The 14505-nt window shown below is 35.6% G+C and overlaps 1 protein-coding gene across 11 annotated transcripts in view; it reads right to left on the bottom strand.

Moving 5' to 3' along the window:
• The window catches only part of RASAL2 (RAS protein activator like 2), a 459173-nt gene that overhangs the window by 118762 nt on the left and 325906 nt on the right, over nucleotides 1-14505 (bottom strand). The window lies entirely within an intron of this gene.

Here is a 14505-nt window from a genome sequence, read left to right as displayed (position 1 = left end):
ATTAACAGCCGCCTAACCACTGCCTTCCCCCAGTTACAGAAAATTTCACTGTATTACACTAATCTGCAGTAAGAAAAACATTTACTGAAATTTATATTCAGCTAGTGCCAAAAGGACACCATTTTACACAGACCCAGTAATGCACACAAATCAATCCTTCCTAAGAAAATCCAATTGGAAGCACTTACCCTATTACTATCTCTGTATGCTGGGCACTGATTTCCTTTTCCACGACTAAAACATATCTTCTCTGTGACATTTTGACCAGTAACACATAAGCCAAATTGCAACACTCCTAATGACTGAGAGGTTGACAACAGAGTGTCTTATACCCTGTAGTACAAGAGAGTCCCATGCTATTGCTGTATTTTAAAATTATGACCAATAACTGTTAAGTCTCTCAACTCCTCTCTCACCATCAGTGGTTAAATGAGCCTTAATGTACAAACCCATTTTCAGAATTAGGCACATAGGACTTTTAATACACATTTCTGAAAAATGGCAGTACAGTTAGCTCTAATTCATGGGAATGGCACAAAGTACTTAATTTAAGCAAATCACCTTGCCAAAGTACATTGAAAAAGACCTTCAGACTTTAAGAACACGATTTTACAGAGTGACACACACTTCTATATGTTTGTGGATGGGAGTGGAGGACAGGCAGGTGGTGAGAGGGCCTGGTGAAGGTTGAAGAAAATCTAAAATTTCTTCTAATAACTGCCTGTAAAGGTAGCCTCATATCAAATTAGAAGATACATGAGATTGAATATTTTAATATAGTATATTTCAATCTCTGAATAATTGATGGAGAAACCAAATTGGAAGAAATATGCTAAATTCCATTAGCAGGATAAAATGATTTAGTAAACAGTTTTCAATGCTGTTTTGCAATGAATGCTCTGGCTAAGGGAAAAATTTGAAACTCATTTTCTCACTTTCTCCCAAACATTTAATTTTAGTTTTTAGGCATATGAACTCATCAATATATTCCAATGCTTTCAACTATTTGAAATTATATTGGTTAAAATAAACAAGCACATTTCAAACTCCAACAAATACGGTATTTGTTGTACCTTCTTTTCTCTTTTAGATATCCTTTCTGTATCATGGGGGAAAAACAACTCTGATATTATTGGGTTCAAAAAGAGGAAATTAAATTATTCTTGAAGTCTGAACAATTGTCGCTAAAGAGGGGACAGAAGGAGAACAAGGTAAACTAAATCAACTAACACGGAGGAAAAAGTCTCCACTATGTCACTTTCTCTGCTCCCACAACAATGCACCTTATCTACTGCTATAGAATGGGCCTCTGCAATAGCCAGGTTCTTCAGTTCTCTGAAGATTTATACTATTTTAAAGCAGAGAGAAGAGGAGTATAGACCTCCCCAAACCAACATCTACTTAGAAACAGGGTAGCAGCATCAGCAAGAGTGGAATTAAGAACTTGCTGGATCAGATACACGCAGTTCTGAATATTAAACTGGTCCAGTCACCTTTAACTTCAAATCTCCAAACAGAAAACTGCTACTATGCTCTTACAGCTATATTTCTGCTGAGTAGAAAGTAAAATCTACAGTAGTGCTGGTAGGCCAAAATTAGATAGCTGTTTCCCCTACCCCTACTCATGTTACATACTATTGCATTATTTTCACCTGCTGTAAAAGTAATGCTCCTTGCATATTAACAATATTGCATAGCCACAATATATAATTACAGTAAATTTTAAATATGCGTCACTCTCTGAGACTGAGACGAGACAAACAATATTGTTTCAGTAGGTAAATGGAAACTGCTCCATTCACTTTCTCATCCTCTGAAAATAATATTTTTTAGCCTTAGATTGAAAGGTAAAAAATTTATAAAAAGCTCCTCTACATCTTAAAATTTCTGTCTTCATTTCCTTTGCTGTTAGGTATGAACTGAGATAAGGTGACTATTATAAGAAGAATGATAACCTCCAACACAGCCCTACATGGGATGGTGCACTGAACAAAGACAACATCTGGGTGCTTTTCTTAGCAGCTCTATTAACTATCTGTGTTTTTGTGTAAGCCATTTCACCTTTCCTGTCCTAGACTTCATCATTTAGGAAGGTGGATTATTCAGACCAATCAGAGAGCTACCATTGATGAAACAAGATTGATGAGTTTATAAACTCTGATACAAAATTAGCTTTTTGGAAGGGTCCTTCTAAATCCAAAGCCTAGTAGTGTAGCATCATTTCCTCAACGTATGTATTTTCCTCTTACATCTCTTGTAAATTGGAAGTCTAGGTCAATGTGCTTTCTTTGAAAAGTATGACAAAGAAACTGGCAACTGGATAATTACAGGGGTAATGGCATTTTTGGTGGAGGATGCACTTGTTCAACAAATGGAATGTCAGCCTCTGCCTTAGAACCTAATATTGTGCTCACAGTTTTTTTAGTTCATTTATTAGGAAGCAAATGTCAAAAAGTTTTTGGGTCTCTTGTAAGAAAAGGAAATAAGCATGTATTTAAAGGATCCCTTAGGACTTCTTTGTTGCTTTCTTTTTAAGTTGGGTGAAGCAGTGAAATGGATCCAAGATATACAAAGAAATGAGAAATAAAGAAGGCACACAAATAGAAATGAGAGCATCTAGAGGTGGAGAGGATACTACCATCCCAGGGACCATAGAATGGAGGAATAAAATATGGATTGGAGTGGACTTGCTGATATTCTACTATAAAAACATTGTGACTACTAATAGAAGAAATTGTAGCATTGAAGAGGAGAAAGGGACTACAGTAGTTGCTGAGGGCAAGGAGAGGGAAGAAGAGATGTGATGTGGGGGCATTTTGGGGACTTTGAGTTGTCCTAAATGATATTGCAGGGTCAGATTATGGACTTTATATATCCTGCCGTAATCTACTGAATGTACTGGGGGAGAGTGTGAACTACAGGGTAAACTATCATCTATGTGGGGCAGCAGTGCTCCAGAATGTGTTCTCCGTGTGCGATGAGTGTGCCACAAAGATGGAGGAGGTTGTTGGTGTGGGAGGAGTGGGATGGGGGTGGGGTGGGGGGTATACGGGAACCTCTTATATCTTTTAATGTATCATTTTTTTTGTGATGTATATATCTTCAAAAAAATACAATTTACAAAAATGATGGGGTGGGCGAGTGGGGAGCAGGGTATATGGGAATCTCAAGTTTTTTGTGTTTTAAAATTTTTTTTAACATAACATTCTTTGTGATCTATTAACTTTAATAAAAAAGTGTAAAAAAAAAGAAATAGCAACCTCCAAAAATGAAGGTGTGTCTTGGAAGGCCAAACAGTTTTGACTTTACCACTAGTAACACTGTCTAAGCTAAGAATAACAGCTGGAATACTTTTCCATAAATGTATTTGAAAAGATGATACTGACACTTCCTATAAAAAAGAAAGAACCTGACTAATTCCTAAAATTTGCCCCTGAGAATAAAATCTCTTAGGGCATTAGAGAGCCTAGTTGGATATGCTAAAAGATTTCATAGTTCTTCAAGCTTTAAAGAAAACCAGTTTTATTTGTAACCATCTAAAGCTGCTTATGCTGGGACAAAATTCACGCCAAAAAGTACCTATGTGTTGAACTATAATCTTTGATTTTTCTAAGTATTTTGATCACATATAAGCATAGTGCCACACAATTTAACAATACGTATCAAAAAGCCATACATTGTACACACCCTTTGGTCCAGTAATTCCACTTTGAGGGGTTTATCTTAGTCAAATAGTCAAATGCCCAAAAGGGGTGTATATAAGGATGTTCAGTGTAGTATTTTAATAAAATTCAAAATACCAAAACTTTTTTACATGTCTAATAGGTATAGACTAAAGAAATTATGGTACATTCATACAGTAGAATATTAAACTGAAATTAAAAATGAAAATGTAGATATATTGGTATTCATAATTTTAAAGTGAAGAAAAGCAAGTTAAGAAAACACCAACTCAAGTATGATTCCATTTTTGTACAAATATATATTTATGCATAAGAAAAAAGTCTAGAAGGACATTTTCTGATATTTTAAAGAGCAGTTTTTTTTTGATAGTGGATTATGATTTTGCTTCATCATTAAAAAAATTTTTTTACAATAAAAATGTATTACTATTTTTTTTAAAATTTCTCTCCCCTTCCCTGCCCCCCCCAGTTGTCTGCTCTCTGTGTCCATTTGCTGTGTGTTCTTCCGTGTCCACTTGTATTCTTGTCAGCAGCACCCAGAATCTGTGTCTCGTTTTGTTGTGTCATCTTTCTGTGTCAGGCCTCCGTGTGTGCTGCGCCATTCTTGGGCAGGCTACACTTTTTTCATGCTGGGCAGCTTTCTTTACCGGGCACACTCCTTGTGCATGGGGTTCCCCTACATGGGGGACGCCCCTGCATGGCACGGCATTCCTTGCGCGCATCAGCACTGCACGTAGGCCAGTTCGTCACGCAGGTCAGGAGGTCCTGGGTTTGAACCTTGCACCTCCCATTTGGTAGGTGGACATCCTATCTGTTGGGCCAAATCCACTTCCCTTAAAAATGTATTACTATTATACTTATTTATTTCTAAAAAATATAGTAAAACTTTTAAAAAACATTACATATTACCATCTGCTATATCTGCTCTCCTTAAAACAGAACCTGGCATGGGATAAATGGTTTAAAACATATCTGTTAAATAAATATTAAAAGAATCTAGAAAAAAAAATAGTACCACAAAATATAAAAGAATCAAGTTCTGCTTTTAACATAATCTTCCACAGATAACTTTGATGACTCGAATAATTTTATTCACCCAACTATGAATACTTTAGGCAATCCAAAAACTCTACCTCACCAGTGTCATGGCTCTTTCTGATGTATATCAATGATTTACTGTTCCTTTTAGCACTTGGACATATTAATTTCTGGTATTTAAATTTTTATGCTACATCTCTCCTAAAGAGACTATTAGCTAGCCTTGAGACTAGTTGGCCATATGAGGGCAGGGCAGTTATTGTTAAAGTGTATTTTGTATCCACTATGACCAACAAACACATCTCTCCCCCTTCCAACTTACCTCTACCCCTCTCCAGGCCTACCCAAGATTAGGCACTTAATTGTAGTGGTTTAGCAAATATTTCTTAAATTCTATTGAAGTTAAATGACTACTTATAAAATAATTTTTTAATGAGCTAAAATGAGAAATTATATTTATGTGGGCACGTGTGTGTACTTACATTATATAAGAATTTATTCAGCAATTCAACTAGTATTCACTGAGTATCTTTTCTAAGTGCTATGCAGGAGAACTGAATGAACAAATTGGGAAATAAGTTCTGCTTTTGTGAACTGACATTCTAGTTGGGGAGACAAACAATAAAGAATATTGTATGTTAGAAGGTAATGACTGTTTCAGGGCAGGTGTGCTAGGGAAAAAATAGGACAGTGTAAGGGAGATGAATAAGTATAGTCATTTTTAAAAGGCAATTGCATTGAGAAAGTGAGGTCTGAGCCAATGCTTAAGAAGGTGAGGGAGTCAACCTTGCAGATTTATCAAGGAAGAACACTGTAGGCAGAGGAAGTCAGTACAAAAATTCTAAGGTAGAGTGCAGCAAGGAGGCCAGTAGGACTGGAGGCCAGTGAGTGGGGACAAGTGGTTGGGGAGGGATACACAGATCATATTGGTCATGTAGGCCACCATAAGGACTTTGGTTTTTACTCTGAAATAAAAAACACCTGGTCAAACATGCTTCATCAACAGGTACAAATTATGTAGAAAACCTATGGAGATACATTTACTGGGATTTTATTGTTTTATTTTCAGGATTTTGAATAATGAATACAACTGAGAATAAATTCAGAATATTATTATATTTAAAAAGAGAGTAAGGGGAAATATCTATCTTATTAACTGAAGTTCCAAAAGTCTCTGAATATATCTTAAATAAGAATGGTATTGGTTACATGTCATTATAACCAAAGGCTATCTATAAGCATTAACTCCATTTACCTGTAGTTCAATCACATTTACCCAAAATTCATACATGCACATATACAGGCTTTTTCAAAAAAGTTATACTTAATAAAAATAGCATAGCTAAAAGTGTCATGAATTCTGATAATGTCTACCACTTTGAAAATTAGTTTCCATAGTTTAAAAAGCAGGTAGAACAAATGATTTAAAAATACCTTTTTTTTTTTTTTAAAGAAAAAGATGGACAAGAAGAGTTATTTGGGAAACGGACTTTGGCCCAGTGGTTAGGGCGTCCGTCTACCACATGGGAGGCCCGCGGTTCAAGCCCCAGGCCTCCTTGACCCGTGTGGGGCTGGCCCATGTGCAGTGCTGATGTGCGCAAGGAGTGCCGTGACACACAGGGGTGTCCCCCGCGTGGGGGAGCCCCACACGCAAGGAGTGTACCCGTAGGGAGAGCCGCCCAGCACGAAGGAAAGTGCAGCCTGCCGAGGAATGGCGCCGCCCACACTTCCCGTGCAGCTGATGACAACAGAAGCGGACAAAGAAACAAGACGCAGCAAAAAGACACAGAAAACAGACAACCGGGGGAGGGGAGGGGAATTAAATAAATAAATAAAAAATAAATCTTTAAAAAAAAAAAGAATTATTATTTAAGGGAAGTGGATGTGGCTCGAGCAATTGGGCTCCTGTCTACCATATGGGAGGTCTAGGGTTCAATACCCAGGGCCTCCTGGTGAAGGCAAGCTGGCTTGTGTGGTAAGCTGGCCCATGCAGGGTGCTGCCCTGCACAGGAGTGCTGCCCCATGTAGGAGTTCTGGCCCACGCGGAGAGCTGGCACACCAATTCGATGTAACAAAAAGAGACAGAGGAAAGACAATAAAAGATGCACTAGATCAGGGAGCTGAGGTGGTACAAGAGAACAATCACCTCTCTCCCACTCGGGAAGGTCCCAGGATAGGTTCCTGGAGGTGCCTAATGAAAATACAAGCAGACACAGAAGAACACACAGCGAATGGACACAGAGAGCAGACAATGGAGGGAGGGAGAAGAAATAAATAAATAAACAAACAAATAAATAAATAAATCTTTTTAAAAAAAGAGTTATTTAACCACTGCTTTCATGAATAATTTGAGAGGAAATATTTATATGGCAGCTTTAACTAATATTAGGTGTTTTCTGTGTACAAGCACTGGGCGTAGTATCTATCTTACTTAATCTGTGCAGCAGTTCCTGAAGTAGTAATGATTATTACTCCTTTTGATGAGGGTAGGGCAAAATAAAAAAAAAAATAAAGAATAACCTTATCAATGTAAAAATAAATTCAGAAAATTCAGCAAGAATGTTGAAAAAAATAAAGATATTTATAAAGTTTTAATTTGATGGACAATGATCTAAGAAGTTAAACTATCTTTCGCATAGCAAACTTTTCAAGTTATGAGACCAAAATAACATTACATGTTCACAGATACAGTTGCTTTGGCACATATAGTATGTTTGAACACTTCACATTAATAACAACCCAAGTCAATACCTAGTAATTTTGTGTATTGAATTAAAAAACATGAATGAATGTGAAAGCTCTGTCAATTATAATTACTCAAAGGCCCCTTTAATATTTTTGATAGTATATTTAGGAAACAAGTGTTCTAACGTTATTCTCAAAAGGGGAATTCTTCAGTTCACTTCAAGAAACCTTTTTAAAAATCAATAACATTTCAACAAAGCATGATAAAAAATGCAATTTATACCAAACTGTCTTTGAGTAATCATTCAAGTTACTGAAATTTCAGTGTGTAGAGTGCTGCTGTCCATTTCACTTTCATCCTCTTTACACTTATATTGTGTAAATGATGACAACATCAAATAGGATGAGATATATTGGTGCCTCAAGTTATTAGTGAATGGGATAAATAAATAACTTTTGCTGTGGATTCTAAATTAGGAAGATTATTCTCTCATATGAAGCATGCAAGACATTTAAGAAGCCAAATAGGAAGGAAGGAATAGTAAATGGAAAACGGTTGGTATCTTTCAGTAGAAAGGTTTAATAAGTGATAAAATAGGCAGAAATGGCTTTTATGAAAACGAAGTTTCATATTTTTTGTTGGGGGACTCCTAAAGGTAATGGGAGCTTCAAGATGGAGGTAGAGATCAAGTTATAAAGGAAAAGTGACAAGAGGAAAAAAAAAGGAAATTACATACTACATTTATATAGCTGCCAACACCATAGCACCTGGGTGTTCTATAGACTTCATCCACCATTTTCAGTAGGATATTTTCTGCTGTATTCCCACTTTTACTGCTTTAAAGCCTATGCACTGACAGTCACCACCATTCAACTGCTTTGAAATACAAATCTCCAGAGCCACTTTAATTTCACCCAATTTGTATTACTTAGCCTGCAGTACTTCACTCAAATCCTTTCAAGTTTGCCTGCCCTTGACATTTCCTTCAATTGGTACAAATTAGTGCAAAGTACAGAAATGTGGAGAATTTTCAGAAAGTAAAGCCATTCTGTCTTCCTCAGCTACCCTTAGCTTCAACAAATTTATTCTTTGTTATAATTTTAATTGTTTTCTAAATATTTCTTTTTGTTAATAGGAGAACAGATTTCTCCCTCTCCAAGGAATTCAAACATCGATAAGTATTCCATTTCTTCAACAAAGAACTTCATATGATGATGCTGGATGAGATGGGAAAGAATATTTTGAGGGTAAATAGCACTCTCAACCGAAAGGCTAAGAAAATAGCTCAGGGATATTGATATGGTATCTGAAGGTTCATATACAAAGCACATCTCTGGTTTTTAGTGATAACAAACAGGGATCTTAATAAATAATGATAAAAAATAACTATAGTACCAAACTTCCATTTATTATGCCTTGGTACATGCGAAGCATTTTATGTAAGTTATTTTTTAAATTTTCACAATTCTTTGGAGCAGGAATTATCACCCCCATTTTACAGATCAGGAGACAAGGAAATGTTCTATTGTTCTGCCCACATTTGCACAGCTGGTTAAAGGCAGCTGGTTAGAACGCAGTCTAGACCACTGCTTAAAAGCCTGTGCTTTTAATCACCACACAAGCTATACTGCTCTTGCATTTTGTATCATGGGCTATAATGGAGAAAAAGTTAAGATAAATAATCAAGGGGATTCCAGTTCTCTCACGTCTCCCTAAAAATAACTCAAAGAACTTTAACAATATGCACATGAATCTTCCTATTTTAAAGAGAAGTAAATCATACTCTTTGATTTATCGCAAACAAAGCCCATCAAAGAAAATTCTCAATTCTGGGACAATGAAGCTGATAGGTATATTCTAGCCAGGAAATTACACAGAGATGAGGCAATGGGATAAAGAGCTGAAAACGTTACTTGCTTAATAACAAAAGTGTAATAGTGAAAAAAACAACAAAACAGGACAAAAGGTACAAAGAATATCCACTATTGATTTCTTAAGTGACAAAAGCCTTCCAAAAACATAACCCCTCCCTCAATACTGCTAAAGAGAGCTACTAAAGATCACTGAAGTAGTCTTCAGCACACTTAAGTGAGGAGATAACTACTTAGACAAATTTTAGAGAAAAACATAGATTAAAAAACATAAAGATCTTAGGTTTTGCAAAGAACAATCTCTAAATACCTAAGAAAGCATTGCTTAGCATAAACTGATTGTTTTGAGCATTGCAATTTAGTTAATTATAGGGTTAATTCTGATGACTTTTATTTTGTCATCAACTTTGGAAGACGATCTCTCTTTGAATCTACAGAGCTGATTTAAGACCTGTATCAAAACTTTTTCTATAATTGAATATGTTCTCATTATTAATGTTTTATATGTAATTGTGGGTACAATCTCTTATTTATTCATAACATGATTTCATTATTCAGTGGGCATTAAAAAAGCTTGGTTCTTGATTATATTAGGGTTTTTTATGACCAGCTTGGGTTTTATTCTAAAACATACATTAACTGAAGCTACTGAAAAGAGAACATATACAAAAATTTAGAACTCTGATATAAAGATGAAAAATACAATCATTTGCTGAGGACCAAATAAGCACATGGCACTATGTGAAAACAAAAATGTTTCTACTTGACATCAAACACTTAGTGAAGTGTTTGAGGAGTCGTCTATGATGCTGTTTTGTACCTCAGTGGTCACCAAACGATGCTGAATCTCTCTTTAAAATGTCTGTTGGCTTTACTCTGTCCTCTTTATTTCTACTACCACTTATCATCCTAATCCACTGCTTTTTATCTTCTCCAGTAGAACCAATCAGAATTTCTTCTTAATTGATTTCACTGACTCCTGTCTCTCTCTGCTCAAAGCTATTGTGCTCACCATGCCCAGATTAATCTCCCTAAAACACTGCTTTCTTGATGCAATTATCTTCCTAGAGATCTTAAGAGAGTTTGGCATTGGGAAAAAAAATCACCTACCCTGACCTTAAATATCTACTCTTTTCTTCTAACACTCACCCAAAAACTTAGATGATTTCTGATCTCAAACTGGCCATATTTATTACCCCTTTTCCCCCACCTCTGTCTTTGGTAATGCTTTTTACCTGTATGCCAAATCTTAGGTGATTTTCAATATCAATTTCAATTCATCTACTTCCATAACCCAGGCCTAATTATTTACATTCCTTTCTTTGATTTCCAATTAACACATTTACATTGGTCCATATCATTGGTTAAAAACGTTCTCTAGTTTGGGGTACCAAACTACCTAATACTAGTGTTGTGGAAGAATGAAATAATGGTGAACTTGTATAAAATTTCAAGCAAAAGAATTTTTAACAATTCTCTCAATTTTAAGTATTTCTCCCATAATGTTTTCTTTTTTTTTAATTAAAAATTTTTTTTTCATATTTTCTTAAACCATTTGCACTCATTCTTCCTTGTTTATGGTAAATACTAAAGAGGCATAAAAGATAATAATTAGCAGCAATACATTTTTAAACAAATCAATTTTATTGATACATATTAATAAAGCATAGAATCCATGCAAAGTGTACAATCAATGGTACTATGTATAATCACGTAGTTGAGTATTCATTACTTAAATTATTATTAGAGTATTTTCATTATTTCAATAATAATCATAATAAAAAACAAGAAACAGGCAAACAAATGATTCATCATCTCTTAATCTCTCTATGCTTCCTCTGCTGTACAGAGTTGCTATTTCTGGCTATTCTTGCATATTTATTTATTTACTTATTTTAAAGCAGTTTTATAGAGATATATACACATACCATACAATCTTTCCAAAGTGTATAATCAGTGGCTTTTAGTATAATTATGATGTTGTGCATTCATTACCACAAAAATTTTTAGATCAATATCATTACTCCAAAAAGAAAAACTACACACCCTTTAGCCTTCACCTTTCAATCTTTATCATTCCCAGCCCTACATACCACTAATTGAATTCCATTTTTATAAATTGATTTATATTTACATTTTATATAAATGGAACCATACAATATGTAGTTCTTTGTGTCTGTTTTTTACTTAGCATAATGCTTGTGTTTTTTTGTCTGATATTAACGTCTGGTAACATTAACATAAAATTGTTTGGTTTCAAAGAAGTCATATATGCAATAATACTAATATTCATATTTCACATAAGGTTTTACTATGCTATCCAGTCCCATATTACATTTTTTAGCATTCCTTTTAGTAATACACATGACCTTAGACTTTCTCTTCAATTAGCTTTTTTTTTAAAGATTTATTTTTATTTATTTCTCCCCTTCACCCCCACCCCAGTTATCGCCTCTGTGTCCATTCGCTGTGTGTTCGTCTGTGCCTGCTTGCATTCTTGCCAGGCGGCACTAGGAATCTGTGTCTCTTTTTGTTATGTCATCTTGCTGCATCAGCTCTCCATGTGTGTGGCACCACTCCTGGGCGGGCTGCGCATTTTTTGCGTGGGGCACACTCCTTGCATGGGGGCACCCCTATGTGGGGGGCACCCCTGCATGGCATGGCACTCCTTGCGCGTGGCAGCACTGCACATGGGCCAGCTCACCACACAGGTCCTGGTACCAAACCCTGGGCCTTCTATATGGTAGGTGGACGCTCTATCAGTTGAGCCACATCCACTTCCCTCAATTCACTTTTATACTCACATAAGTATACTGCTAGTTACAAACATTATGTTGTGTTCATCTTTTCTACTCATTTCCAAAGACAGGCTACTTACCAATTCTGCACAAGTTAACCCTCATCTTTCCATTCTTTACCCTCATTCTATTTTCTGGCAAGCCATATTCAAGTTATTAACTACATGAGATTACACAATACATTTAGTTCATAATAGTGCAATCATACCATATTTGTCCTTTCGTGTCTGGCTTGCTTCACTAAACATAATATCCAGGTTCATCCATGTTGTCACAAGTTTCTCAGCTTCATTTCTTCTTACAGCTGTATAATATTCCATCATATGTATATATCACAGCTTGTTTAGCCATTCATTAGTTAATAGACGCCTGGGTTCTTTCCATTTTTTGGCAATCATGACTAAAGATACTATGCACATTGATGCACAGATGTCTGTGTCACTGCTGTCAGTTATTTTGGGTATATACCCAGTAGTGTTTATTGCCGGGTCACATGGAATATATATATCCACCTTCTTTAGGAACTGCCAAACAGTCCTTCACAGTGGCTGTACCACTCTACGTTCCTACCAACAGTGAATAAGTGAACCTATCTCTCCATATCCTCTCCAACATTTGTAGTGCTCTGTCTTTTTAATAGTGGCCATTCTGATAGGTGTGAAATGGTATCTCATTGTAGTTTTGATTTGCATTTCCCTAATGGCTAGTGATGTTGAACATTTTTCCATATATTTTTTACCATTTATATTTCTTCTTTGGACGAATGTATACTCAAGCCTTTTACACATTTTAAAATCAGGTCATTTGTCTTTTTATTGTTGAACTGTATGATCTCTTTATGTATCATTATCATGGATATTAAATGATTGTCAGATATGTGATTTCCAAATATTTTCTCCCATTGGGTCAACTGCCTTTTCACCCTTTTGACAAAGTCCTATGAGTTGCAAAAGTGTTTAATTTTGAGGAGGTCACATTTATCTATTTTATCTTTTGTTGTTCATACTTTGAGTAAAAGGTCCAAGAAACCACCACTTACCAGAAGAGCTTGAAGATGTTTCCCTACATTTTTTTCTAGTAGTTTTATGGTCCTGGCTCTAATTATTAGGTCTTTGATCCATTTTGAGTTGATCCTCTTATAGGGAGTGAGAAACAGGTCCTCTTTCATTCTTTTGATTATGGATATCTAGTTCTCCCAGCACCATAGGGACTGTTTTATCTCATCAACACAGACTTGGTAGGTTTGTAGAAAACCAGTTGGCTGTAAAGGTGAGGGTTCATTTCTGGACTCTCACTTCTATTCCAATGATTGATGTGCCAGTCTTTATGCCAATACTATGCTATTTTGACCACTGTAGCTTTGTAACATGTTTCAAGGTTAGGCAGTGAAATTCCTAAAACACTGCTCATTCTTTTTTAGAATGCTTTTGGCTATTTCAGTGTACTTTCCCTTCCAAACAAAGTTTGCAATTACCTTTTCTGTTTCTGTGAAGTAGGCTATTGGAATTTTGATTGGTATTACACTGAATCTATAAATTAGTTTGGGTAGGACTGACATCTTCACAATATTTAGTCTTTAAATCCATGAACATGGGATGTTTTTCCATTTGTTTAGGTCTGCATTAATTTCTTTTAGCATTGTTTTGTAGTTTTCTGAATGTAGGTCCTGGACTTCTTTAGTTAAATTGATTTCTAGGTATTTGAATCTTTTTCTTATTATTGTAAATTGAATTTTTCCCTGATTTCCTCCTCATATATTGTTGCAACTAGTGTACAGAAACATTATTGATTTTTGTGTGTTGATTTGCATCCTGCCACCTTGCTGAACTTGTTTATTAGTTCAAGTAGATTTGCCAAAGAATTTCAGAATTTTCTAAATGTAGGATCATGTCATCCATGAATAGTGAGAGTTTTACTTCCCCTCTTCTTATCTGAATGCCTTTTATTTATTTATTCTCGTCTGATTGCTCTAGCTAGAACTTCTCCCACAATGCTGAATAACAATGGTGACAGTAGGCACTTGTCTTGTTCCTGATCTTAGAGGGAAAGCTTTCAATTTTCCCCCATTGAGTACGATGTTGGCTGTGAGTTTTTCATATATGCGTTTTATCAGACAAGGCACTTTCCTTCTGTTCTTATCTTTCAAAGTGTTTTTTATCAAGAAAGGATGCTAGATTTTGTCAAATGCCTTTTCTGCATTGATTGAGATGATCATTTGTTTTTTCTTCTTCTATTTTTTAATGTAGTATATTACATTGATTGATTTTCTTATGTTGAACCAGCCTTGCACATCAGGAATAAATCCCACTTGGTTGTGGTATATAAGTCTTTTGATATGCTGTTGGATTCAATTTTCAAGTATTTTGTTGAGAATTTTTGCATCTATGTTCATTCGAGAGAATGGTCTGTAATCTTCTTTTCTTGTGTTT

Source organism: Dasypus novemcinctus, chromosome 13 (assembly GCF_030445035.2).
Source record: "Dasypus novemcinctus isolate mDasNov1 chromosome 13, mDasNov1.1.hap2, whole genome shotgun sequence".
In the NCBI taxonomy this organism is placed as follows: Eukaryota; Metazoa; Chordata; class Mammalia; order Cingulata; family Dasypodidae; genus Dasypus; species Dasypus novemcinctus.
The sequence above is the reverse complement of the archived record's forward strand: the minus strand, read 5'-3'. Positions and strand labels throughout refer to the sequence as shown.